Genomic DNA, 26,262 nt, shown 5'->3' on the forward strand with positions numbered 1-26,262 from the left:
CACTGAATGTAAATGGACTAAATGCTCCAATCAAAAGACATAGGGTATTATAATGGAAAAAAAAAAACCAAGACCCATCTATTTGCTGTCTACAAGAGACCCATTTTAGACCTGAGGACACCTTCAGAATGAAAGTGAGGGGATGGAGAACTACCTATCATGCTATTGGAAGTCAAAAGAAAGCTGGAGTAGCCATACTTATATCAGTCAAAGTAGATTTTAAACTAAAGGATGTAACAAGAGATGAAGAAGGACATTATATCGTAATTACAGGGTCTATCGATCAAGAAAAGCTAACAATTATAGATTTTTATGCTTCAAATACTGAGCACCCAAATATATAAAACAATCACAAACATAAGCAATCTTATTTGTAAGAATGTGGTAATTGCAAGGGACTTTAATACTCCACTTACAACAATGGACAGATCATCTAGATAGAAAACTAATATACAATAGCCCTGAATGATACACTAGACCAGATGAACTTGACAGATATATTTAGAACTTTTCATCCTAAAGCAGCAGATTACACAATCTTCTCGAGTGCACATGGAACATTCTCCAAGAAAGATCACATACTGGGTCACAAAAGAGCCCTTAATAAATATAAAAGAATTGAGATCGTACTATGCACATTTTCAGATCACAAAGCTATTAAAGTTGAAATCAACCACAGGAAAAACCTTGGAAAACCTCCAAATGCATGGAGATTAAAGAATATTCTACTAAAGAATGAATGGGTCAACCAGCCAATTCAAGAAGAAATTAAAAAATATATGGAAATAAATGAAAATGATAACAATAGTCCAAACCCCTTGGGATGCAGCAAAGGCTGTCCTAAGAGGAAAATATATTGTAATCCAAGCCTATCTCAAGAAACAAGAAAAATCCCAAATACAAAATCTAACAGCACACCTAAAGGAAATAGAAGCAGAACAGCAATGACACCCCAAGCCCAGCAGAAGAAGAGAAATAATAAAGATCAGAGCAGAAATAAACAATACAGAATCAAAACAAAAACAAAAACAGTACAACAGATCAATGAAACTAAGAACTGTTTTTTTGAAAAAATAAACAAAATTGATAAGCCCCTAGTGAGACTTCTCAAAAAGAAAAGAGAGAGGACCCAAATAGATAAAATCATGAAGGTAAATGGGGTTATCACAACCAATCCCTCAGAAATGCAAGCAATTATCAGAGAATACTATTAAAAATTATATGCCAACAAACTGGACAATCTGGAAGAAATGGACAAATTCCTAGATACCCACACACTACCAAAACTTAAATGGGAAGAAATAGAAAGTTTTAACAAACCCATAACTAGTGAATAAATTGAAGCAGTCATCAAAAATTTTTCAACATATAAGAGTCCTGGACCAGACGGCTTCCCAGGGAAATTCTATTAGACATTTAGAGCAGAGTTAATACCTATCTTTCTCAAGCTCTCCCCCCTCCAAAAAAGGGAAGGAAAATTTCTGGACTTATTCTATGAAGCCAGCATTACCTTGATTCCAAAACCAGACAGAGACCCCACAAAAAAGGAGAATTACAGGCCAATATCCTTGATGAACATGGAGGCAAAAAGTCTAGCAAATTGTTATTTGCTAGCAAATCAAATTCAACAGCATATAAAAAGAATTATTTACCACGAATGATCAAATGGGATTCATCCTGGGCTGCAGGGGTGGTTCAATATTTGCAAATCAATCAATGTGATACATCACATTAATAAAATAAAGGAAAGAACCATAGGATATGGTCAAAAGATGCAAAAAAAGCATTTAAGAAAATATAGCATCCCTTCTTAATAAAAACCCTCAAGAAAGTTGGGATAGAAGAAACATACCTAAACATCATAAAAGTCATATATGAAAAGCCCACAGCTAATATCATCCTCAATGGGGAAAAATTGAGAGCTTTCCCCCTGAGGTCAGGAACACAACAGGGATATTCACTCTCACTGCTGTTGTTTAACATAGTGTTGGAAGTCCTAGCATCAGCAATCAGAAAACAAAATGAAATAAAACGGTTCCAAATTTGCAAAGAAGAGGTTAAACTCACTTTTTACAGCTAACATGATACTTTACATGGAAAACCCAAAAGACTTCACCAAAAGCCTACTAAAACTGATACATGAATCTCAGCAAAGTCGCAGGGTACAAAATCAATGTACATAAATGGGATGCATTTCTACGCACCAATAATGAAGCAACAGAAATAGAAATCAAGAAATTGATTCTACTTACAATTGCACAATCAACTATAAAATAGTTAGGAATAAATATAACCAAAGACATAAAAGATCTGTATGCTGAAAACTATATAAGACTTATGCAGGAAATTAAAGAAAACACAAAAAAAATGGAAAACATTCCAAGCTCATGGATTGGAAAAATATTGTTAAAACGTCAATATTACCCAAAGCAACCTACACATTCAATGCAATCCCAGTCGAAATTGCACTTGCAATCTTCTCAAAGCTAGAACAAACAATCCTAAAATTTGTATGGAACCAAAGACCCTGACTAGATAAAGTAATATTGAAAACGAAAACCAAAGGAGAAGGGATCACAATTCCAGACTTTAGTGTCTACTACAAAGCTGTAATCATCAAGACAGTATGGAACTGGCATAAAAACAGACACGCAGAGCAATGGAATAGAATAGAGAACCTACAAATGTATGGCCAACTAATCTTTGACAAAGCAGGAAATAGTATCCAGTGGAAAAAAGACAGTCTCTTTAGCAAATGGTCCTGGGGCAACTGGACAGCAACATGAAGAAGAATGAAATTAGAAAACTTTCTTACACCATACACAAAAATAAACTCAAAATGGATGAAAGACCTAAATGTGAGACAGGGAACCATCAAAACCTTAGAGAAGAAAGCAGACAACAACCTCTTTGACCTCAGCCACAGTAATTTATTGCTCGACACATCTCCAAAGGCAAGGATATTAAAAGCAAAAATGAACTATAGGACCTCACCAAGATAAAAAGCTTCTGCACTGCAAAGGAAACAATCAACAAAACTAAAAGGCAACCAATGGAATGGGAAAAGACAGTTGCAAATGACATGTCGGATCAAGAGTTAGTATCCAAAATCGATAAAGAACTTACCAAACTCAACAGCCAAAAACAATTAACCCAGTGAAGAAATGGGCAGAAGACATGAATAGCCACTTTTCCAACAAGACGCCCAAATGGCCAACAGATACATGAAAGGATGCTCAGCATCACTCATCATCAGGGAAATACAAAACAAAAAACTGAGATACCATCTCACACTGGTCAGATGGCTAAGATGAACAACTCAGGAAACTATAGATGCTGGCGTGGATGTGGAGAAATGGGAACCTTCTTGCACTGTTGGTGGGAACGCAAGCTGGTGCAGCTGCTCTGGAAAACAACAGAGGTTCCTCAAAAAGTTAAAAATAGAACTACCCTAAGACTCAGCAATAGCACTACTAGGAACTTATCCAAAGGATACAGGAGTGCTGATTCATAGGGGCACATGCACACCAATGTTTATAGCAGTGCTTTCAACAATAGCCAAATTATGAAAAGAGCCTAACTGTCCATCATCTGATGAATGGATAAAGAAGATGTGCTTTGTGTGTGTGTGTGTGTATAGTATATATATACATACTATATATAAATATATATATAGTATATATATATATACTATATATATAAAATATATATATAGTATATATATAGTATATTTACTATATATACTCTATAGAGTATATATAGTAAATATACTCTATAGAGTATATATAGTATATATACTCTATAGAGTATATATAGTATATATACTCTATAGAGTATATATAGTATATATATGTATATATATGTATATATGTATATATATATGTATATAAATATATATATGTATATAAATATATATATGTATATACATATATATATGTATATAAATGTATATATGTATATATATGTATATATGTATATATATGTATATAAATATATATATGTATATAAATATATATATGTATATAAATATAAATATATAAATATAATATAAATATACATAATATATATAAATATAAATATAAAATATAAATATAAATATATACAAATATATATAATATATATAAATATATATATTTAAATAAATATATAAATAAATATAAATATATATATATAGTGTATATATATAGTATATATATAGTATATTTACTATATATACTCTATAGAGTATATATAGTAAATATACTATATAGAGTATACATAGTATATATATGTATATATATGTATATATGTATATATGTATATGTATACATATATAGGTGTATATATATGTACTATATATACTATACATAGTATGTATAGTGTATATATAGTGTATATATATATAGTATAGTATATATAGTATATACATATAGTATATATATATATAGTATAGTATACTATATATATATATATACATATAGTATATATATAGTATATATAGTATATGCATATATATTATACATACTATATATATAGTGTGTATATATATATATATAGTATAGAATATTATACTATATATAGTATATATACTATAGTATACTATAGTATATACATATACTATATAGTATATACTATACTATATATAGTATATGTATATGGTATACATAGTGTGTGTGTGTGTATATATATATATATAGTATGTATATATATACCCCAAAAAGCAAGAACACACTTTACACACTGTATATTAGCCAATTTGACAATAAATTACATTCAAAAATAAATTAAAAATTAAACTGCCTCAACTCATCATGGCTTTTCCTAATAGGTTCCTTATTTTAAATTAAAATTTTCATATAAACATATAAAAGATGTTTATCCTCAAATATCAACTATATCATTGATTTAGTCTCCATGATTTCTGTGTTCCATGTCTCCTGAATTTAATCATTTATAATTTTAATAAACATCTATGTATCCTGATCTGAGTTACCATATAAAGTTATCAAACAATGGAGAAAAATTACCTTGAGGATAAGTTCACAACATAAGAAAGTTACACACATTAAAGGAAGCTTTACATGTAGTGATAGAAACAAAGAAAGTACTTTGGGCTACAACTCTACATCCTCTATAATACCGTTGAGGAATTAGAGGACTTCAAGTTAGAAAATACTCAGTTGGTTTTATATTCAAAAGTCTATTGACATAACCATGGAAGGACCACTAGCACCTGGAATACAGCCTTGGAAGGCAGCAGGGTGCCCAAGGGGAAGAAAACAAAACAAAACAAAACAAAAACTCTAGCCTCAAAATACTCCTTATAAATCTCAGTCTCACCCAGACTTGACATGCTGTAAGACTGATTCCGACGTTCTTTTTCATGCGGTCATAAAATACAAAGAAAGCATAGTAGAAAAGGCAAGAAACTGATGGCATAAAAGCAATGAAGGGAATTCAGTGTTTCTTGTCTCTCCACCAAGTTCTACAAAATCACAAGGCAAAAAGCCTTGCGTCATATGACAACAATAAGCAGAACAGATTCAAACAGGAAAGAGACAATCTATGGCACTCACCATCCTAATTGGATGGTTACCTTTAGTAAGACAGATCATGAGGAAAATTTTTTCCAAGAAGGAGAAATTTCAGTGATAGTAAAAAGCCTATATAACATCAAAGCTAAAGTGAAACTTTGACTGAAACAAGAATACACATGCCAGATGGACAAATAGAGATACAATTATTAAATGAGCAGAAAGGCTCAACTATAGAGACTGCCTCATATTTTCCACTTTTCTGGAATAACTAAAACTGTTTTACATTCAGTAGAGCCTGAGACTTATAATATAGCAGAAATTATTATTCTTTTTGTATCAGTTAAAGGACAGTGGGTAAGAGCAGCCCTTTTATTAATGGCAAAGAAGTGTAGATACACACATAGGCAACACTACCATAAAGCAGAGATTTTTGTTTTAACAAAATCCATATTTATGTGATTATATTTCCGATGGTTGAGAGCAGCTATGATTAATGGACTTCCCTCCTTCTCCTAAAGCAGCCATTTTTCAATTCAAATACAGAATGTCAAATAATAAATAAATAAATAAATTCCACTGTATGATCCAGCAGACTGGACAAAGTGAGGCAAGAGTCTGGTGTCTGAGTGCTACCTGCTATTTCTGATCATTCAGACATCAGTCCCCAAGTTTATTTAGTGAGTTCTTCCCTTATAGCAATCTATAGCTCTACTTATCACTCTGGTGGTATCACTACTTGATATTATCTCTCTTCTTATATATACATCTCTCTCTATGTATATATAGAGAGATGTATATATAATGTTAATGTTACATATAAAACATTATTATGTATATTATATAATATATATTATACATTTATATATTATATATTATTATATATAATGTTGCTATGTTATAACAACATACTATGTTATAACATACTATGTTACAATAACATATTGTATATATAATACATATATATATACACACGCACTGCTATATGTAACAGTGAAAATTTTTATATGTATATACATATATTTTTAATTTTTACTGTTCCCCTACTACCTAGAACACATATTTGTCTATGAAAGCAGATCTCTCGTTCGCTAGCTAGAACTGTGCCTGAAACATAATGGGCTATCAATAAATATTTGTTGAAAACATACAAAGTCAAGACATAAGTAGAATTTACTTTAGGACCCATCCAATCTTCCTTTAGATCCTCCAGTCCTTGTTCTGGATCATCATAATCCTAAAATATAACCAATATTAAGGTGCCTGCTCCGGGGTGCAGGAGAATTTTAAGAAAAGTTTACCTCCTGTATCCCAGGGCTCAGGAAGGCTAACTGAAGACAGCCAGGCAGAATTACCATTACCCTCAGAGTATCAGTAATAAGTACTAAATCTCTCATTTTCCCTCTCCTCCTCTCCCAGGATTTCCCCCGGCTGTAGTACAGTGAACCTGGGTATAGTGTCAGACACAGAAGAAGTGGGAGCACAAAAAAAGAAAAAAAAAGCCTTATGAAAATATGACTTGTATTGCATGAAGAATTGTAAGTTTATGCTTTACAATATAAATATTGCTTTATATATATATATGTATATATATATACACACACACACATATATATATATGAGGATTTATATATATATATATATATATATATATATATATATATATATATATATATATATATAAATAAATGAGGGATGTCTATTAACCAGAAAGTTCCAGAATCCTAATGCAGCCCATGGAATTTATTGAGATTCAGAGACAATGCTTCCCTGAATTAAGTTTTTAGAAGTATCCTTTTATAATCTTTTCTTTTTTTAAATAAATTTGTGAGGTAGAATTTAATCTTTTATCATTGGGAAGTGTGTCTGAGCAAAGGGACTGTTCGATTTCTTCACTGAAAAGCAGACTTACTCCCCCTTCTTACCATTATAATCTGTTTTTTAAAAAATGGCCTAGCATTTGAATGGAATGTGGAAGGCAATTAAATGAAATATGCAAAGGTAGGGTGCATAGGAAGATGAGAGTCTAGAGGAGGGCAGGATAATAAAAAGATCACTCACAAAAGCACCTATGACTCTTAGCAGTCAGGCTTCATGTGACCAGAGTGCCAAGTATGAAACATTTCCTATCCCTAGATGCAGAGCAATAAAACCTGCTCTAAAGAGAAACCATGACCAGTTTACACAGACAAGTAGGCCCTAATTCTTTAGTTCTTTTGTTTTTTTTTGTTTTTTTTTTTTTTTTTTGGTAATTCTTTTCATATCTCCTTTCTCTCTCAACTCCTTCATTTTGATACAAAACTGATTTCCCTTACCCTTTAATTTTGAATTGAAATAGTCACTTAAAGATCCCCAATAAAAGCTCTCATTTCTCAGGTACCATTTTGTTCCTAGCTGAAATATTTGCTGTTGTGTAGACATGACCATACTATTTAATTTCTACATTTCATTCCATATCATGATTATAATAATAGGTGCAATCCTAGGCTAAGCAAATCATTTCTCAGAGAGCATACCTCATTCCTCTAAGGAACATAAACCTTTCCAAGAAAATGGGATCTCATTAACTAACTTAACCAAAAACACACATGCATAATGGCATTAGGCATTTCTCATGGCAAAGTGCCAGTTTTGCATTCCAAATGAATCTAAGAAATAGCACATTAGCCTCTCTGCCAAATTTAAACCACATATACTACAAAATAAAATGGGAACACAGAACACAATAGCTATGACTCTTTGGATAGTAGGATGATATATTTTTTTGTGTCAACTTCACTGGGCCATGGAATACCCAGATATTTATTCATCAAACATTCTTCTGGGTATTTCTGTGAGGGTGTTTTGGGGTGAGATTAACATCTGAATTGGAAGACTGAGTAAAGCAGATTGCCCTTCATAATGTAGGAAGGCCCCATCTAATCAGTGAAAGACCTCAATAAAACAGAAACCAGACCCTCTCCAGAGTAAGAGTAAATGCTCCTGCCTGATGGCCTTCACACTGGGGCATCAGCTTTTTCCTCACTACCAGCTCTAACTAAAACATCAGGTCTTCCTGGGTCTCTAGCCTGCCAACCTTCAGATCACAGCTACACCATTGGTTCTCCTGGGTCCCCAGCTTGTTGACTCATCCTGTACACTGTGGGACCTGTCAACCTCCATAATCTTGTAAGCCAATCCTTTTAATAAGCCCTTCATCCATTATAATTATTTGTGTGGATGTGTGTGTATATAATGGTTCTATTTCAATTTCTTTTTTTTTTAATTTTTTTTTCAACGTTTATTTATTTTTGGGACAGAGAGAGACAGAGCATGAACGGGGGAGGGGCAGAGAGAGAGGTGGACACAGAATCGGAAACAGGCTCCAGGCTCTGAGCCATCAGCCCAGAGCCTGACGCGGGGCTCGAACTCACGGACCGCGAGATCGTGACCTGGCTGAAGTCGGACGCTTAACCGACTGCGCCACCCAGGCGCCCCTCAATTTCTATTGGTCCTATTTCTCTGGAGAACCCTGAGTAATACAAACAGAATAAGTTATATTTCAAAAGACAAATCTTTGAATTCAGTTTAGACTTTCAAAAGCTGGGGTAAATTTTACCCTGGTAGTCAACATTGGTAAGGTTTCTGGATCCTCCTCTTTATTTAATTTCTAATACAATTTTCTAATACAAATTTCTAATAGTAATAGTTTAAGATAGCACATTTTTTAAGGACATGGTAATGTTCTCTCATATAGTCAGTAGAGGAATTAACCATCATTTCCTGCTCCATAGACTTTCAGTTGGAACAAACCTGAAAGGCATGCTGATCTATAGCCTCAGTGTCTGGAAGAGAAAAGGAGTGCCAACAAGATGAATATGTCTCCCAAGGGTACAGATCAGCCGAAGTGAGGCTCTGACTCAAATGCAATCTTTAATTCAAATCAGAGTTGTTCTAATACTTTGCATAGTTAGATGTTTGATACATCCAAATAAAATTTACAAACCCAACTGAACTCTACTCAGTTAAACTTCATGAGCATAAATGGGAAGAAAAAATACAATTACAAAGAGAGATTCTTCCTTGGAATGTTTCACAGCTTTCTCCCAGCAAAGCAAAGCACATACCCTGAGCGGTTACAAGTCGTTGTCTCTGAAGTTGGTTAGAAATCTATTGATAATATTTCATTACTGATAACGCATCAAGGCCTTTTTCAGATTCTAGCTCACAAATGTGGAGAAAATGGATTCTTGTGGGTAATGATTCATTTATTTCAACCCCTCCTTTGCCCTTTTTCATTTGGTGGGATTGATTTCCTTTCTCCATATAATTTCACTTGTCACTATTCATGACTCACGAATTGACCCTCTCTTCTCTTTGTACTTTTCTTTACGAGCCAACTTCTATTCTTAAAAACAATTGAAATGCACAATAAAAAAATATTGAAGATGGCACTTATGCAAACGCTTGCTTTAGATTATGTTTTCTTACTAATATAATGTTCTGTAAAATAGACAAAAACTCCTCAGGTGTCCAACTCCTCTCATCCCACATACACATCCCAGAAAATTTAATCTCGAGCTACCTTTTATCCTACAGAAGGAAGATATGGGAAATAATGGGATCTCTGCCTCTAATTTTCTAAGATGATGCCCAAGCTGTTAAACACACACACACACACACACACACACACACACACACACACACTCACAACTCCCTTGAGTTGCAGGAAAATAGCCTTCTAAAATCTGGCAAGCTAGGGGGACTCTGTTTTTTCCCTAATACAAAGACTGAGTCTTCTTGGAGCTAAGTTTGGTTGAAATAACTACTAGAGTTTGATGCTTATACAATTTCCTTATGTCCAAGTATTACTAGTGAATATTGTTTCCAACTGATGATGTAAGACCTGGGAATACAAAGGCAGAGCCAGAGCAAGAACTGAGATTTCTGGACTGAGCCAGTCCCTACATTGTACAAGTAGTGACTCTGAGACTGTGCTTGTGCTACAGTCTTTAGGGAACAAAGAAAACTATATTGAGACTGATGGCTTTAGCTGTTGTGTTCATTATCTTCTCTTTCCAACTCTACTTACTTTATCAGTTTCCTTTTTTTGGGATGGTAGTTCTGAAGTTTTTTCTGAAGTAGAAATTCCAGCTTCTGGCATGACTATCTTCAAGCTAAAATAGTTGGACAAGTTTATTTCTCCTCTTTTGCATGAACATGAGTTACAACAGAACCATATATACCTGGGCAACATCACAGAGTTCTTAATACTTGGTTAAGTTGCATCTTTCAGACAAATTAGCTGTCAAGTAATTCCCACCAAATAAGTACTTATGCACACAATAATGAAATATTTTATATTCAGCTAATGGCTCAGATTCTGAAATATCTTATGTATTTTTTACATGTTATTTTCTAAGCTTTAAGTGACTTAAAGATACATCACCTCAAGAAGGCTTGGACCATTAGAAAGAGGCAACACTGGTTTGGCTGACCTAAAAATCAGATTAGATATATATCTACTATAATTTGGATATGTTGTTCAAGGATCTTGAGTCTCAGTTTCCTCACTGACAAAATATGAAAATAGTACCTACCTTGCAGACTTTCTACAAGAAATAGAGAATATAGTGTCTTGCCAAAGTACTAGACCCTAAAAGGAAACTGTTCATTTTTAAGAATATGTTTGAAAAGTTCATTAAGAGAAGAGTCAGTGCAAGGGTTTAGGATAGATGGGTTAAAGTTAGATATGGTATCTTTCTGAAATGACCGGGTGGATATAAAAATTGAGTAAAATGTGTATCTGGACTGGTAAACAAGAAGAAATGCCAGCCATGTACAATCAATCAACCCATCAATATCTGCTAGACATAGTACAAACATTAAAAATAAAACAAGTTAGAAAAAGATATTTCTCCTGCCCTAATAAGAAAGCCCCAGCATCTTGGGACTCTATACTAAAGCTCCTGCAACCATACCTGCCTTCCCCAGCAAGGAGCATTGGAAGTACTATTGCCTCTGATGTAGTGAGGAAGCACACCATTCAGAATCCTTGCTAATTCTGAAGATTAGCTAAAACTGTAAGCAGATGAAATCAGTGAGTTAGCTATTCACAACAGCATAGCCAGAAGATACTTAGAAGACCATAGGGGCCACTCTATTGTGTAAACAACATAGAACATTTTATAGACAATGTTCTTCAGGGCATAGTCACAATTTGTGCCTGGCTTAGAGAATTTATCAGTATAGGAGTTTTGGAGATCCTGATCAGAACAGATATCATTAAAAATAATATCAGTATCTTTGAAGCTTAAAAAACAATTTTAAGACCAAATGGAAGAAGTTAATAATATTCTGTGTTAGCGAGGATATGGGAAATTGGTATTCTTGTTAATTAATATGGCAAAGGAAAATTATTGTAGAAGAAAATTTGGCCTCTAAATTGTCCATAGTGCTTTTTATTTGTTATAAATATACATCTATTTAATTATACACACATACACACATGTAGTGTGTGTGTGTGTGTGTGTGTGTGTGTGTGTGTGTATAACTTAAACAGACTCCAAATCCAATGTGGCACTTCAGCTCACAACCCTGAGATTAAGAGTTGCATGCTCTACCAAATGAACCAGCCAGGCACTCCATCAACTTTCCACAGTTTTTGAAGCAACAAATTAAAATTTAAAATTTCTTAAAGGAAATATAGGTGCACACAGTATTTACACAGAAGACATGTTCACCTTTGCCTGACATAAATTAACAAAAAATAAACTGGGTATTTTCTGTTATCCTTTCCACCTACTGTAATTAAATATGCTATTTCACCTGTCTGAAATACCTTTGTACCTTCTCTTCCTTACCTAACTTGGGCTTCTCCTTTTAGTCTCAGCTCATGTGTCACTTTCTCTAGGAAGCTTTTCCTGACATCCTAGACAAGATAAGAGTTTCCTCCTCTGAATGCCTGTAGAGGTCTCTGCATGCCTCTCTCTCTCTCTCTCTGTCTCTCTCTCTCTCTGTCTCTCTCTCTCTCTCTCTCTCTAAATATATATATATATATATATATATATATATATATATATATATATATATATAAAATCATTGTGCTTATCACATTACTTTAAATCTGTTTAAATGAATTTCTTCTGTACCAAACCACAAAATCTTGAGTTACTAAAAACAGCTTTTGAATTGAATTAAAACTATAACTGAATAGGGAATATGGAAGAGACAGTTTGGGGAAAACTATGTATTCAGTTGAGATACATGGAGTTTGCAGTAAAAGAATATTCATGTGGACATTTCAAGAACTGTTTGGAAAACTGGTGGGTAGAAAATCACATTTAGGAATCAGGAAAGGTGCCAGGACAAGAGAGGCTGCATATGAACTCTATTTGTTTAGACATAACACTTTCTAAAGAAATGACAATACTAGGGAGAAAAATATAGAAAAATAGAAAAGAAGGCAGAAGTAACCTTAGGAAGTATCTACATTTAACCATTTGAAGGAGCAGGCAGTGGGTTTGAAAAGGATATGGAGAGGACAATGTCCCCAATGCCAAATCACAAGGTTCAAAGAGGGGTATTCCATACTCTCATTTCTTGTTACAGTTTATGGCTAGAGCTATGGTTCTCAACCTGGGACAATTTTGTCCCTCAAAAAATATATGACAGTATCTGAAGACGTTTTTATTCACAACTATGGAAGCAAAAATGGAGTGAGGGGAGACAGGCTACTAGAATATGGTGGGCAGAACCAGAAATGCCACCTGTAAAATTTGCTAAAACTCCCCAAATGAAATTCCACAGATTGAGGGACCTAAACAACACAAACATTTTCTCACAGCTCTGGAGGCTGGATATCCAGGATCAAAGTGCCTCAGGAGTTTGGTTGCTCCTAAGGCCTCTCTCCTCGGCTTACAGATGGTGGCCTTCTTGCTGTGTATACATTTGGCCTTTATCTGTACAAATCCCCAGGGTCTTTCTGAGTGTCCTAATTTCTCCTTATAAGGATACTAGTCAGAATGATTAAGGCTCACCTAAATGAGCTCATTGTAACTTAAATAACACTTTAAAGACTCTATCACTAAGTACAGTTACATCTAAGGTACTGGGGGTTAGGGTTTCAACATATGGATTCAGAAGGGAAACAATTCAGTTCCTAACACTTCACCCTCTAGATACCTTAGAATTGATATCCCTCTCACAAGCAAAATATATTCATCCCACCCCAAGGGCCCAAAATTCTTTTTTTAAGTTTTTATTTAAATTCTTGTTAACATACAGTGTACTATTAGTTTCAGATGTACAATGTAGTGATTCAATACTTCCATATAATACCCAGTGGTTATCACAAGTGCACTCCTTAATCCCTATTACCTATTTCACCTATCCCCCCATCCACCTCCCCTCTGGTATCCATCACTTTGTTCTCTCTAGTTAAGAGTCTATATCTAGGTTTGTCTCTATTCTTTTCCCTTTGCTTGTTTGTTTTGTTTCTTAAACTCCACTTGTAGTGAAATCATATGGTATTTGTCTTTCTGACGGAGTTATTTCACCTTAGCATAGTACTTTAGCTCCATTCATGTCATGACAAATGGCAAGATTTCATTCTTTTTTATGGTTGAATAATATTTCATTTTATATACACGTGTGTATATATATATAAAGATGCAATAATAAAGATAAAGATGTGAGATATATATATATATATATCTCACATCTTTATCTTTATTATTTATTTATCTTTATTATTTATTCATTTAACAATGGACACTTGGGCTGTTGCCATAACTTGACTATTGAACATAATACTGTCATAAACATTGGGGTGCATGCATTCCTTTGAATTAGTATTTTTCTATTCTTTGGGTAAATACCTAGTAGTGTAATGGCTAATTCTATTTTTAACTTTGTGAGGAAACTCCGTACTATGTTCCACAGAGGCTGCACCAGTTTGCATTCCTACCAACAGTGCATGAGATTTCCCCTTTCTCCACATCCTAGTCATTTCTTGTGGTGTTGCTTTTAGCCATTCTGACAGGCGTGAGGTGATATCTAATTGTAGTTTTGATTTGCATTTCCCTGATAAGTGATGGTGTCCATCTTATGTGTCTGTTGCCCAACCTTATGTCTTCTTTGGAAAAAAAGAAGTCTAGTTTTTAGTTGGATTATTTGGTTTTTGGATGTTGACTTTTGTAAGTTCTTTATATATTTTGGATCCTAACCCTGTATTGAATATGTCATTTGCAAATATCTCCTCCCATTCCATAGGTTGCCTTTTAGTTTTGTTGATTGTTTCCTTTGCTATGCAGAAGCTTTTAACTTTGGTGTGGTCCCAACAGTTCATTTTTGCTTTTTCTTCTCTTACCTCAGGAGATATATGTAGAAAGAAGTTGGTATAGCTGATGTTACAGAAGTTACTGCTAGTGCTCTGGTCTAGCATTTTCATGATTTCAGGTCTCACATTTAGGTCTTTAATCCATTTTGAATTCATTTTTGTGTATGGTGTAAGATATTTTGTGCATTTTTGTGTGTGTCCAGGTTCATTCTTTTGCATGTAGCTATCCAGTTTCCCCAACTCCATTTATTGAACAGACTGTCTTTTCTTGGACAGTCTTTCCTGCTTTTTTAAAAATTAATTGACCATATAGTTGTAGGTTTATTTCTGGGTTTTCTATTCTGTTCCACTGATTTGTCTATCTTCCTGCCAGTACCAGAATGTATTGATCACCACAGCTTTGTACTATAACTGGAAGTAAGGAATTCTGCTGTATCCAGCTTTGCTTGTGTTTTTCAAGGTTGCTTTGGCTATTCAGAGTCTTTTTTTGGTTCCATACAAATTTTAGGATTGTTTGTTCCGGTTCTCTGAAAAATGCTTTTGGTATTTTGATAGGGATTGCATTAAATGTATAGATTGCTTTGGGTAGTATATACATTTTAACAATATTTTTTCTTCCAATGCATGAGCATGAAATGCTTTTCCATTTCTTTGTGTTATCTTCAATGTCCTTCATCAGTGTTTTATAGTTTTGGGAGTAGAGGTCTTTCATCTCTTTGGTTAGGTTTATTCTTCGGTATCTTACGGTCTTTGGTGCAACTATAAATTGGATTTTCTTTTTTTTTTTTTCCTTTTTTTAACATTTTTTATTTATTTTTGAGACAGAGACAGAGCATGAGCAGGAGAGGAGCAGAGAGAGAGAAGACGACACAGAATCCGAAGCAGGCTCCAGGCACTGAGCTGTCAGCACAGAGCCTGACGCGGGGCTCGAACTCACGAGCCTGTGAGATCAGGAGACTGTAAGATCATGACCTGAGCCACAGTCAGACGCTTAACTGACTGAGCCACCCAGGCACCCCATGGATTTTCTTAATTTCCCTTTATGTTGCATCATTTTTGGTGTACAGAAATATAAGATTCCTGTATATTCATTATGCATCCTGTTTATCAGCTCTAGTGGTTTTATGGTGGTCTTTTGGGTTTTCTATCTACAGCATCATGTCATCTGCAAATAGTCAAAGTTTTACTTCTTCTCTGAAAATATGAATGCCTTTTATTTCTTTTTTTGTTGTCTGATTGCTGTGACTAGGTTTTCCAGTATTATGTTGAATAAAAGTGGTGATGGTGGACATCCTCGTCTTGTTCCTGACCAGAGAGGAAAAGCTCTCAGTTTTTCCCCATTAAGGATACTAGGAGCTGTGGGTTTCTCATATGTGTGCTTTATTATATCCAAACTCTACTCTATTGAAGGTTTTTACCATGAATGGATGCTGTCCTTTGTCAAATGCTTTTCTTCATCTATTGAAAGGATATGGTTCTTATCCTTTTCTTTATCCATTTGGTTATTTTTTCATCCTACAAGAAGCCCTAACTTTATTAATGATATAAACAGTACATATTTCAAACTAAGCTGCATTTATTCTTTTGAAACACACAAAAATGAGCCCTTGTTTTCAGATGGTTGCATTGTTAATTTCATAATAAGATTTATAGTATCATTACTGTTGTTCTTCAGGGCTTGGATGTCTTCACTCTTGACACATTTGCACGTGACGTGACTAATTCTGAATCGTTAACATCTACGTATGTTTCATCAACCTCTTCCTCTTCACTCTCCGCTTGTACAGTTGGAATCTGTGTTGAATGTCTGAGACAACTTTACCTTGAACTTTGAGTTTCTCAACATCTTCTAGTCATGCCTGCTAAGACAAAGCCCTGGCCTTGGCTTCCCCCAAAACTATGTAGGTATCTGAAGCTAACCTCTTGTAGACATCTGGTTTTGTGATAACATAGAGGATATTCTTAGATTTCCACATAGTGATGCTATCATAGACCCATTTTGGACATAGCCTCCCATACCTTGTTTTATTTCTCGCTCTGTTTTGTGCTGCTGACTGGTCCTTCATCAATTTCAGCTGCTGCTGCCAGCCAGGCTTGTTGTGGCATTGCCTGCACGCAATCTTGTTTCTCAAGCTCTGATGCTGATCCATCACTGTTGGAATGTGTTCCAGACCTTAACTCAGTCTGGAGCCAGGGTGACTGCTACTGTATAGCAGTAATGTTTTCTGTGGGTTCACCTGGCATATTGTGCAGGGAACAAAGAACCAAGAGGACAGCAGAAAGAGAGTGAACAAGAATATGACCCATGCCTGTTGCAGAAGGATTATCCTTTCTTTTACTGATGTGATATAGCATGCTGATTTGTGAATAAGGAACCACGCTTGCATCCAAGGAATAAATCCCTTGACCATGATGAATTATTATGTTTTTAATATACAGCTGGGTTTGGTTTGCTAATATTTTGTTGAGGATTTTTGCATCTATGTTCATCAGGGATATTGGCCTATAGTTCTTTTTTTTTTTTTTTTTTTTTTTTTTTTTTTTTTTTTGTGGTGTCTTTATCTGGTACTGGTATAAGGGTAATGCTGGTCTCGTAGAATGAAATTGGAAATTTTCCTTCCTTTTCTATTTTTTGGAATGGTTTGAGAAGAATAGGTATTAACTCTTCTTTAAATGTTTGGTGCAATTTATCTGTGAAGTCATCTGGCCCTGGACTTTTGTTTGTTGGGAGATATTACTGATTCGATTTCTTTGCTGTTATCAGTCTGTCCAAGTTTTCTATCTTCCTGTTTGTTTCAGTAATTTATATGTTTCTAGAAATTTATCCATTTCATCTACATTGTTCAATTTTTTTTTCAACGTTTATTTATTTTTGGGACAGAGAGAGACAGAGCATGAACAGGGGAGGGGCAGAGAGAGAGGGAGACACAGAATCGGAAACAGGCTCCAGGCTCTGAGCCATCAGCTCAGAGCCCGACGCGGGGCTCGAACTCACGGACCGCGAGATCGTGACCTGGCTGAAGTCGGACGCTTAACCGACTGCGCCACCCAGGCACCCTTACATTGTTCAATTTGTTGGCATATAGCTTTTCATAATATTCTCCTATAGAAGAATACTCTATTTCTCCTATAATTATCTGTATTTCTTCTCTCATGTGATTTTGTGTGAGTCCTTAATCTTTTCATTTTGATAAGTCTGGCTAGAGGTTTATCAATTTTATTAATTTTTTCAAAGAACCAACTTCTCATTTCACTTATCTGTTCTACTTTTTTTTTAGTTTAAATATCATTTAATTCTGCTCTAATCTGCATTTCCTTCCTTTTGCTGGCTTTAGGATTCATTTGTTCTTTTTCTAGCTCCTTTAGGTGTAAAGTTAGGCTTCTTTCTGGATTGGTATATACTACTTTTGTTCTGTCCTAAAGTTTTTGGACCACTGTGTTTTCCTTTTCATTTGTTCCCATGTATTTAAAAAAACTTTTTTTCCTTATATTTTCTGGTTGGCCCATTCATTGTTTAGTAGTATGTCATTTAACATCCATGTATTTGTGGTCTTTCCAGAGTTTTTCTTCTGGTTGACTTCTAGTTCATAGCAGTGTGGTCAAAAGAGGTTCATGGTATGACTTCTGCCTTATGTTTGTTGAGACATGTTTTATGATTTCATGTAAGATCTATTCTGGCAAATGTCGCATGTGCACTTTAAAAGAATGTGTATTTTGAGGGGCGCCTGGATGGCTCAGTCGGTTAAGTTTTTGACTTCAGCTCAAGTCATGGTCTCTCACTTTGTGAGTTTGAGCCCCACATCAGGCTCTGAGCTGTCTGTGCCAACAGCTTGGGATCTGGAGCCTGCTTCGGATTCTATGTTTCCCTGTTTCTCTGCCCCACCCCTATTCGTGCTCTCTCTCTCACAAATAAACATTAAAATTAAAAAATATATAAAAATAAATAAAAATAAAATAAAATAATGTGTATTTTGCTGTCTTAGGATACAATGTTCTGAATATATCTGTTAAGTCCATCTGGTCCCGTGTGTCATTCAAAGTCATTGTTTCCTTGCTTATTTTGTTTAGATAATCTGTCCATTGATGTGACTGTGGTGTTAAGGTCTCCTACTATTATTGTATTATTATAGATTAGTTCGTTTACATTTGTTTTTGTTTATGTTTTTGGGTGCTCTCATATTGGGTGTGTAAATATTTACAATTCTTCGATCTTGGATTGTCCCCTTTATTGTTATATAGTGCTCTTCTTTGTCTCTTGTTAGTCTTTGTTTTATTTAATTAAAAAAATATTTAAATCCAAGTTAATTAACATGTAGTATAACAGGTTCAGTAGTAGAATTTAGGGATGCATCACTTACATATAACACCCAGTGCCCATCCCAACAAGTGCCCTCCTTAGTGCGCATCACACATTTAGCCCATCCTCCCACCCACCACCCCTCCAGCAACCCTCAGTTTGTTCTCTGTATGTAAGAGTCTCTTATGGTTTGCCTCCCTCTCTGTTATCTTATGTTTCCTTCCCTTCTCCTATGTTCATCTGGTGTGTTTCTCGGATTCTGCATGTAGGTGAAATTAAATGGTATTTGTCTTTCTCTGCCTGACTTATTTTGTTTAGCATAATACACTCTAGTTCCATACACAATGTTGCAAATGGCAAGATTTCACTCTTTTTGACTGTCGATTAATATTCCATTGTGTGTGTGTGTGTGTGTGTGTGTGTGTGTGTGTGTGTGTATACACACACACACATACACACACACCACATGTTCTTTATTCATCAGTTGGTGGACATTTGGGCTCTTTCCATAATTTGGCTATTGTCGATATTGCTGCTATAAACATTGGGGTGCATGTGCCCATTCAAATCAGCATTTTTGTATCCTTTGGATAAATACCTAGTAGTACCATTGCTGGTTGTAGTAGTACCATTGCTGCTGTTTTTGACTTTTTGAGGAACCTCCACACTGTTCTCCAGAGTGGCTATACCAGTTTCCATTCCCATTAACAGTGCATAAGGGTTCCCCTTTCTCTGCATCCTCACCAACATCTCCAGTTTCTTGAATTATTTTTAGTACAGCCTTTGTTTTAAAGCCTAATTTATCTGATGTAAGTACGGCTATTCTTTTTATGACATCTATTTGCACAATATATGTTTCTCCATCCCCTCACTTTCAATCTGCAGGTGTCTTCAGGTCTAAAATGAGTCTCTGTAGGTAGCCTATGGATGAATCTGATTTTTTAACCATTCTGTTATCTTATGTCTTTCCATTGGAGCATTTAGCCCATTTATAGTCACGGTAATTATTGACAGATACGTATTTATTACCATATTCTTACTTGTTTTGTGTTTTTTTTTCTGGTGATTTTCTCTGGTCCTTTATTGTTTTTCTTTCTCATTTTGATTATCTTCTTTAGTGATATATTTGGATTTCTTTCTCTTTATCCTCTGCATGTTTATTAGTGCTTTTAGATACTTGATTTCCTTTAGGGTTATATATGACCTCTTTGGCAAATAGCAGTCTACAATAAGTTGATAGTCATTTACGTTTGAACCCATTCTTTTCTGCTCTCCTCTCAACCAACAACCCCAAATTCTTAATCCATTCTAGTATCAACTCTAAATCCCAAAACTCATCTAAGTATCATCTAAATGTAGTGGGGGTGAGACTCAAAATATGATTCATCCTGAGGCAGAAATTTCTCTCCAGCTTTGACCCTGAGAAACCAGACAAGTAATATACTTCCAAAATATGATGGTGGGACAAGCATAGGACAGATACTATCATTCCAAAAGCCAGAAATAAGAAAGCAAAAGGGATCAGGGGTCTGAATCAAGTTTAAAACCTATTAGGGCAAATTCCATTAGATTATAAGGCTCAATAATTATCTGAGAACATTTTCAAATGCTTTGTTTAAAAATCTTTTCAGTTAAGTATCCATTCACAAATCCTACCTTCCACATAACACGAGAACACAATTCAGCCAAGTTCTTTGCCACTTCCCTCCAATGTCTAATAACATGTTCCTCATTTCCATCTGAAGTCTCACCAGAAATACTCTTAATGTCCATATTTCTACCAAGAACTTCTTAAATGCAATCTAGACTTTTGCTAACATGCACTTCAAACTCTGCCAGCCTCTGTCCACAACCTTGTTCCAAAGCCACTTCAACACTTTTAGGTATTTTATAGCAGCACTCCATTTCTCAGTGCCAAATTCTGTAGTTTTCAGGATTGTTCAGAGGAAGAGAACCAATAGGATGGATGGATATATATATATATATATATATATATATATATATATATATATATATATGTACACACACACACACATATACATATATACACACACACCTGTATGTGTGTGTGTGTATACACACACACACACACACACACACACACACATATATACATATACATACACACATATGGAGAGGGAGGGAAGGAAGGAGGGAGAGGGAAAGAGAGAGAGAGACAGAGAGAAATTTATTTTAAGGAATTGGCTCACACAATTTTGGAGGCTTGTTAAGTCCAAAATACGATGGGGTAGGCTGGCAGGTTGGAGACTCAGGGAAAAGTTACAGTTCAAGTCAAGTCCAAAGGCAACGTACTAGAAAAACTCCTTCTTGTTCGGAGGAGGTCAGTCTTTATTCTATTGAGATATCCACCTGATAGGCTGAGACCAAACCACATTATAAAGGGCAATGTACTTAACTCAAATTCCACCACTTCAAGTGTTATTCTCATAAAGGAAAATACATTCTAGAAATATCTAGAATAACATTTGAACAAATATCTGGGTGTCGTGGACCAGATGAGTTGACACACAAAAGTAACCACCACACAGTCTCATCCTACAATGCACAAGACATTCCTCTATAACAAAAAATGGTGTGGCCCAGAACATCAATAGTCCTAAAGGTGATAAAGCCTGGTCTCAATTTCTGGAAAGATTATGAGCACATTACAATGAGCATTCCATAAATAATGGCACCTATAGCAAAAAAATAAAGAAGAAGAATTAAGGAAAAAAGAAGGAAAGGAAAGAGAGGGCAAGGAATAAATACCTAGTAGTGCATAAAGGAAAGGAAAGGAGAGGCTCCTGGGTGGCTCAGCTGGTTAAGCGTCTGACTCCTGTTTTTGGCTCAGGTCATGATCTCATGGTTCATGAGTTTGAGCTCCCCCTTGGACTCTGCACTGACAGTTCAAAGCCTGCTTGGGATTCTCCCTCTCTCTCTGCTCTTCCCCTGCTTGCTCGCTCCCTCTCGAAATATATAAATAAACTTAAAAAATTTTTAAATAATTTTAAGAGAGGGGAGGAGAGGGGAGGAAGGAAGGAAGGAAGGGAGGTAGGGAGGAAGGAAGAAAGAGAAAAGAATAGAATTTAGACACCTTGAAGGTGAAAATGTCATATACTCTCTCTTTTAGGCCACCCTCAGGTAGGTCTTCACTAGAACTCAGAGAACACTAGGCACACACAGTAAATGTCACTGATTGACAGTAAGCAGGCCCTATGAGTGTGAAAATTAGAGGAGACATGTCACCAGTATGTTTTATTTCATAATATTTCATGAGAGAACCTTTTTCTTGGCCATGGGTTTACTACATACATTTCAAAGGTTGATTATTCAAATAATAGGCTAGGCTTGCTTGCTTGCTTATTTATTTATTTTTTTATTTATTTAGCTATCATTATTTATTTATTTATTTATTTATTTATTTATTTATTTGGCTATCAGCCTGAATCATTTTCCAGTAGGTTTTTTGTTTCTTTTTGTTTGTTTGTTTCTTTTTGTTTTAACAATCTAAGAGTCTTTTGTTTCCTCAAAGCATAATTAGGGGCTTTTAATGGGAAATAAGGGCACTTTGGCCAAATATACCTACATAAAAACCAGAGTCTACAGATTTAAAAATTACTTTCTCACAAATAATAAATCAAGAACTCTCATCCTTAAAAGGAATTGGTTTGCGTTTTCTGAACTAAGAAAACTCATTAAAAAAAATCATGCATTAATCAAGGTATTATTAGGCTTTCTCTCATAAAAGCATTGCTTTATAATTACTAAATTAAAAATGATATCTATTATTCTCAATACTTGGTCTTGAATGTTTTAATTTCCCCTAAAAATTTTTGTAAGAGTTATTTCTGGTCATTTTTTACTAGATATGAATTAAGTAGCCAAATCCTTTCATTAAAAAAAAATGTTATGTTGCATTCTCTATATAACATGTCATAATCCATCTTGAGCGAAGCAGTAAGTGGAGCTGAGAGTGTGATGAATCCACATACGCTTCACAAAGTCATCAATGAGGTACCGATGATAACTCAGAAATAGCTGTAAGGCTATCTGGGGTGCTTTACAGCTACCAATATGCTGTCAAAAAACAGATTCTCTGTTTTGTCCTGAGTGTTAAGCACTTCTTCTAGATATTTAACTGACCCTTTTAGCTCTGCAGTTCTTTCTGTTTCACCCACAGAGAAATTCAATGGTTGACTTTCTTTAGGGTCTAAATGCTGGCCTTAACTGAAGCCATCACATCCTTATGAAATACTTCAGTAACCCTCAACTTCTTTCCTGAGTCGTTCATATACTTAAAGTCAAATCCTGATTTTACAGGCCATTCCTGGGGCTGGCTGATGATACCTAAATGGTTCTTCTGTGGTCTGAGCAGTGTTAGGTGGTCATGATGACAATTTCCATATTTTTTTTAATTAAAGAAACTTGTACAAGGTGTTTTTGCTTTCCTTGCCAAATCTGAGTCATGTACTTTTAATTAAAAGAAAGGAGACACAAGAAAATCTAATTGATTTGGATCACTAGTTAAATCCTGATGGGTTATCAAGGAATTAGGGAAACAGGATAGAGAAAATTTATGTATTATTGAAGGTCAAGTGATACTTGGCTTAAGCATCATTTCTACCACTGGTTAAGGTCACTCACCTTAATCAACTACAAAGCAGAGAAAAACTACCGTAGCTCTGAAACACAACGAAATCCAAATATGCAAGTGTATTGTTCCAAACCTGGCATTTACTAAAACAATGTTTCCCATTTGAAAGATTTCTTGGGGCGCCTGGGTAGCTCACTTAAGCATCCGATTTTGGTTCATGAGTTCGAGCCCCACTTCAGGACCTGTGCTGACAGTGCAGAACTTGGAGCCTGCTTTGAGTTCTGTGTCTCCCTCTCTCTCTGCCCCTCCCCAGCTCACTCTCTCTCTCTCTCTCTTAAAAATGAACATCAAAAAATAAAAAAATAAAATACCTTTAAAGAAAAAAAGAGAAAGATTTCTTTCCTCTAAATGTTTTTTTTTTTTATTTTTTTTACTATTTTATTTTTTTCTTAAGAGAGAGAGACACACACAGCATGAGCGAGGGAGGGACACAGAATCCGAAGCAGACTCCAGGCTCTAAGCTGTCAGCACAGAGCCTGATGTGGGGCTCGAAATCACGAGCCATGAGATCATGACCTGAACCGAAGTCAGACACTCAACCATCTGAGCCACCCAGGTGCCCCTGTAAATGTTTGTTTTCATTTGTAAGATATCTCTAATGGCACAGTAGTCACATCATTCAAAGAAGTATCAAGTTTGACTCATAACAAAGTACAATTAAAATTTATATATATCTTTCCGTTGAATTGTGGGGTTTTTTAATAAACTTTTTATATTGGAGTAATTTTAGATTTACAGAAAAGTTGGAAAGATAGTAAAGAGAGCTCCTATATACCCCTCATCTACTTTCCTTTATTATTAACATTTTACATTTTCACACCACATCACTCAAAACAAGAAATGGACATTGGTACCATACTACTTTCCTAAGGCTGCTATAACAAATTATCACAAACTTGTAGCTTAAAACAACTGACATTTCTTCTCCCACAGTTCTGGAGGCCAGAGAACAAAATCAAGGTATCCCCAGGGCCACACTCCCTCTAAATACCTTGGTGGGGAGATTCTACTTTTTACCTCTTTCCACCTTTGGTGGTTGCTGGAATTTTTTGGTTTGTGGCTCCAATTTCCAATCCCTGCCTCCAAGGTCACACTGCCGCCTTCTCATCTCTGTACATCTCTCTGTGCTTTTCTTATAAGAAACTTGCCACTGGATTTAAGCCAGCCAGATAATCCAGAATGATCTTATCTGGAGATCCTTAATTACGTCTGCAAAGATACTTTTTCTAAGTAAGGTAACATCACAAATTCCAGGGATTAGGACATGGACATATCTTTTGATTGGCCTTATTATTTTTTTACTTGCATTACTTTATTATTATCCACTAAACTCCAAATAGTTTTTTTTTTTTTTATCAATGTCATCTTTCTATTCCAATAACCAACTGAGGGCATTACAATGCATTCAGGTGTCCTGTCTTCCACATTCTATCTTATCTGTGACAGTTCCCTAGCCTTTCCTTAATTTTTCATGACCTGGAGAATCTTGAGGTGTACTGACCACCTATCCCACATAAAACCCTCCAGTGTGGGTTTGCCTGATGTCATTTTCATGAATAGATATGGGGAGAATATCATAGGGATGAAGTGTTTTTACTGTTACATCCTATCAGGAATAGATGATATCCACATGACATCACTGCACATGAAAATTTTTATCACTCGTTTAAGGTAGTTTGTGCTAGGTTTTCCCAATCTGGCATTACCATTTTTTTTCATTCCCTACTCTATAGAGTTGAGTCACTGAGGTCAGCCTGTGGTGAGTGGGAGAGGAATGAGGGGGATTAAAGCTGTATGTTCTCTAAAGTGAAAAAATTACATCTATTATTTGGAGGTCTTCTGTAACTTCTACCTCATTCATTTATTTGTAATCATTTTTATATCAGTATAGACACATGGATATTTACTGTATACTTTTGGTTATTATGATCTAATACTACATTGTCTATTTTGTCACTTAAACTGTTCCAGCTTTGGCAATTGAGAGTTCACTATTTCCGCTTGGCTCCTGTGTCCCTATGGCCTGTCCTCATCCTTTCAGGTTTTCCTGAGCCCTTCTTTACTCTCTGGTACTACAACATGTCCCTGACTTATCTTGTACCAGTGGCTCACTTTTCCAAGACAAATAAAATATTAAATATTCAAGACTTTGGTTTGGCTCATCTGGAGTAATGAATGGCATTCCCCCGTTGATACCTCTTGGAACCTTAGTAAGGAAAAATCCTGGCACAGTTTCATAAAGTAGTGATTTTAAGGAACATCCAGGTTAAAGAGTTCTATGAGATAGGAACTCTTCTTATAACTAAAATGTTCATGCCTCAAGCAGATGACAGGGCGGTCACACTGAATTCTAGTGAAAGAGTCAGCAACCTTTAGCTCCAGCATGGCCTCAGCTGAGACTGCCAATTCCCTGTTGGTGCAAACTGCGATTGGCTATAGATTGGCAGCTCCCTTCTCACTTGCTTTTAACCTCGGTCAG

The 26,262-nt window shown here is 35.3% G+C and overlaps 1 pseudogene; it reads right to left on the reverse strand.

Annotated features, from left to right (window-relative positions):
• Window positions 1-16,408: 16,408 nt before the first annotated feature.
• LOC123596329 lies at window positions 16,409-17,076 on the reverse strand (annotated as a pseudogene).
• Between the last annotated feature and the right edge of the window lie 9,186 nt (window positions 17,077-26,262).

The sequence above is a fragment of the Leopardus geoffroyi genome, chromosome B1 (genome assembly GCF_018350155.1).
Source record: "Leopardus geoffroyi isolate Oge1 chromosome B1, O.geoffroyi_Oge1_pat1.0, whole genome shotgun sequence".
In the NCBI taxonomy this organism is placed as follows: domain Eukaryota; kingdom Metazoa; phylum Chordata; class Mammalia; order Carnivora; family Felidae; genus Leopardus; species Leopardus geoffroyi.